Source organism: Acyrthosiphon pisum, chromosome A1 (assembly GCF_005508785.2).
Source record: "Acyrthosiphon pisum isolate AL4f chromosome A1, pea_aphid_22Mar2018_4r6ur, whole genome shotgun sequence".
Classification (NCBI taxonomy): domain Eukaryota; kingdom Metazoa; phylum Arthropoda; class Insecta; order Hemiptera; family Aphididae; genus Acyrthosiphon; species Acyrthosiphon pisum.
The window spans coordinates 36,795,927-36,800,259 of NC_042494.1; the positions used below are offsets into that span (position 1 = coordinate 36,795,927).

The 4,333-nt window shown below is 25.4% G+C and overlaps 1 long non-coding RNA gene across 1 annotated transcript; it reads right to left on the reverse strand.

The window, feature by feature from the left end:
- Window positions 1-528: 528 nt before the first annotated feature.
- On the reverse strand, window positions 529-2,026 carry LOC100573307. The gene is made up of 3 exons (XR_119548.3): window positions 1,910-2,026; window positions 1,218-1,396; window positions 529-752 (listed from the first exon to the last, which is right to left on the reverse strand). It is a non-coding gene; the product is annotated as an uncharacterized LOC100573307 (long non-coding RNA).
- Between the last annotated feature and the right edge of the window lie 2,307 nt (window positions 2,027-4,333).

Below are 4,333 nucleotides of genomic sequence, written 5' to 3' on the forward strand. Positions count from 1 at the left end.
GTTTTTTCGTATTGAATTATAAACTTACACATATGTATAAAAAAAATTGTAAAATATGCATTAATAAATAAAAAAATGTCAAATATGTAAAATATGCAACTACCTATACATTTTAAAAATAAACTCGTATTGCTATTTAACATAATTCTATTTTACTTAGCTAGTTTTTAATGATTATTTAAAAACAAGCAAACTCCTAAAAGTCCCTAGCCCTAGTTATAAGCATATTTGAGTACTTTTTAGCGCATACAGTTCCAACACTTGATAATAACTTATAACTGTGTTATACCTACCTCAAAAGCATTTTTATTCATAATACAAGTAGCTACCGATGTTGAAGAAAACTAATTAAGGCAATTAGCAATTAAACTCTGTTTTTTGTTTTTCTACTTTTTTTAAGAAAGATCAATATATGGTAGTAGGTACCTATACTTGGTAGTATTTACTATTTACTATTAGCCAATATTCTAATGAATATTCACATTATATGAAAATATAATATGAATTGGTAAATAAATAAACAGCATATTTCAATAAATTATTATATATATATTACATTAAACGATTGTTTAAAAAATAATTTAAAAAGTATGACATTGTGATTATACATGTTTACAAGAAGATATAAGAATTAACTGTGATAAAAAATAGCAATCAATAAAATATGTAAATTACATAAACACATTTTATATTCTCAATATATTTTCGTACGATTGGCGTTGAATAACTGCAGAACAGCTCCTGATAGTTTCCTAAAAATATACATTTATAATTTACGGTTGAAGATAATATAGGTAATAACTAATAAGTTAACATAATATGTTTAATCAACAAAAAATTACTAAGTATAATTTGGTATATAAAATTGCAATAAAATAATAAGTAATATGAAATGGTGAATAAGTCACAATAAATCAGAAAAAAATTAATGATAACAATTTTTTTTTAATTAAAAAGATTCTGAAAATAGCTACTTCCATTGTTTTACAATGATTGCACCTAATGATACGCATCCATACATTACATAATATAGTGAATGGCTTATAGCATTTAGGATTCGATTTATATACCTATTTATATTTTATACTTAATAATGTTTAATGTTATACATAATTATAAATTATCATATAACTATATATTAAATATATATATAATACATAAATAATGAAAATAATTATATGTTTTTAATTATTATACTTATTTCAATGCATACTCACGGATTTGGTAAAATATTTATTCATCGACGAAGGAGAGTGATGTATGGATTGTAAGACACTGGGTAAGTGTAGGCATACGATGGGTAGGTGTACAACGGTGCGTAGTTATTAGTTGGGTAGTAAACTAAAACTTGAGAAGAAGCAACAGCGACCAAAGCCAAAGCGGCCACAATCAATAACTATAAAAAATATTTTTAATTAATAACAATTCATAGAATGTGAGGGTATTTTTCTTTTTCAAGAAATCCATTATTCTACATTTATTGTTACGAGGAATGAAATATTTTATACAAAATAATTTTTACATATTATGTAGATACCTAAAAATTGTATTATAGCTACGGGAAAATAATAATTATCGACAAATTGTGCAGTTTTTAGAAAATAAAGCAAGATAACTCAAATTATTAATTGTATAATATAAGTATACAAAATAAACTAATTTGAAAAGGGAAATTTAAAAACTCGAAACATTTTACTAAGCAATAATAATTTTACTATAACATATCATAAGTAGGAACTGACGAATTTTAGAAAAAAAATATATTCTCCAGTAGTAGTCAATAGTATCTTGTCCAAGAACAGTTCAATACATTTGTAAGTACGTACTAACTACAAGTTACAACCATACAAATATACAATATTGTATTATTGTCTACAATCTATATTATTCTACAAACAAAAATACTCACCAATAACTTGTACATGATGATGTTTGTTTGGATGTGAATTCGAGGTAGCTCAACTAGTGAAATAAAGACTAGCTGTGTATTGATTTAATAACTGTAGATCACTGATGTTGTCTCTAAAGATCTTGTTAGTATTTATACCAGTTCGGTATTTGAAAATATGTATGATATATATTTTACATCCCATTTATATTTTATATTAGTACCTACCTAGTACCTATATAATATGTAAATAATATGTAATAATTATTTATATTATATTTTTGTGGTTGAAACAAACCGGTTTGGCAAACCAAAAATCGGGTCCGAATGAATCAAAATTTAAACTATAAAATGTGACATTGAAGAAAAACCGGCCTATTTGTTAATACGAGTGTATTATTTCTAACGTGACATTATATTTTAGGTAATAAATTGAAAGGTCTTGGCCAACGACAAAAATTAAAACACGTTAATGGTCAATCGTCTATCTACCTATAGTGTAAAATAATAAAGCATTGACATTTAAAATGTGTAAAATACTAAAATGTCAAGATTATAATGTTTAATCTAAAAAATTTTAAATGTATTCAGTAGATGGGGATATAAGATTATAATACCTAAATGGCTGAATCAAACGAGGCCAACTATTTTGGTTACACAAACATTACTAAATAATGCACGTGTACGGTCTGATGCGGTCACCAAATAGGTAACCGATATCATAGTATCTACACTGTAAGTCTGTGGAAGAAGGACCAATGTCATATTTTGACAATGTTCAGGAATTTAAAATATTATATTGTCCAATTTTTAAAATTTACAAAAAATCTTAAATTGTTGGAGCTCTAAAAATTCTGTTACTTAATTACATTTGTTTTTATTTCATTGTATGACTCATTTTATTTTTAAGTATAAAACGACGTACGTTTTAGTTTGACATTGGCTCTCCCAAAAAAAAAATAATAAAACTGCTTTGATTTGACATTGGCCAAAAACTAAAATTTAAAATAAACAATTTTTAATAATTAAAAAACTTGACTTTTTTGTAGAAACCTAATAATAATATTCAATTGATCATAATGTTATAATTAATAATGTTATATAATTGATTTCGAAATGGCTAATGTCGTGGCTATAGATAATATGTGGACCAATATCGACATAGGCCCATAATTAATCGACTATCATTTATCGATTATTGTCAAGAAAGGCTAATGTCAAATCTAATTCGGTTATACAGCATACGAGACATTGGCCCTTTTAACACAAGTAACATAACTCATAAGCAAATTTTAATGACATTGGTCAAATAATCTAAATTTTGTCAAAATGTGACATAGGCCCTTCTTGCACCAAGCCACAGATTTATATTATGTATTAATGTATTATCTACATAGGTACTAATAAAATATATAGGTGACGGGCGACAGGCAACCGAGCCAATTTCAAATAACATTTTGATAAGTCTATATTTTATTATAGTTAATATACATAAACATATAATTTACTATTATTATTAGATTTATTAGATATAATAATTGATAAATTTGTATGAATGTAAATTATAAAGAAATATGAGGTAACTATATAGGAAACAAGAATTTTTATTTTTCCATTAACTTAAGTATACAGCTTATCTGTGTAATAAAAAAAAACCCAAAGGGAAAATATGACGTACACCTCCTATCATACCGCCATAGATCCAATCAATCAATTGGGAAAAAAAAATGAGCACAGATTGATATTAAGAAAGTTCAGTTTAGAAATAACTTTTACTTGATTTGAAAAAAAAATATAGTATCCTTAGGTGTAGGTAGTAAAAACATACTTTTTAACAACATTTTGACTATTTTAAGACAAGCAATATCAGTTTTAAATTGTTCTTTGGTTGTAATGATTACACATTTCTTTTAAATATACATAACAATATAATATTGGTAAGTACCTTGACTGAAGTCGGTATTTGAATGCTAGATTGGATATCAAGAATCAAGGACAGCAGCTGCGTACGATGCGACTTTACGAGTTTATTGGCGTAATAATGTAGGTACCTATTGTAGCTTCGTGAGTCGTAAGTCGTAATACCTACTGAATATAGGAATATCTGAATATCCTATATTATATTATATATAGTGAAATGCCTTAAATATTCATCTTATTTCTTTATTTTCCATTGATATTTACACATCGCTGAACTATTAAATATAAATAACTATAGGTAATAATAGGTCCACCTCTATTATGATTTATGACTAAGTATCTTTATTTTATTGTCACTACTTATTATTATTACTTAGGTACCTAGCGGAAAACTATAATGTATATAACAATTTATAGAGTATAACTAATATTTATTTATATATATTGAATATTATACCTATACAGGCATACCGCTTTTCATATTATATACTATATTAATATATAAGATAATAATATACATATATC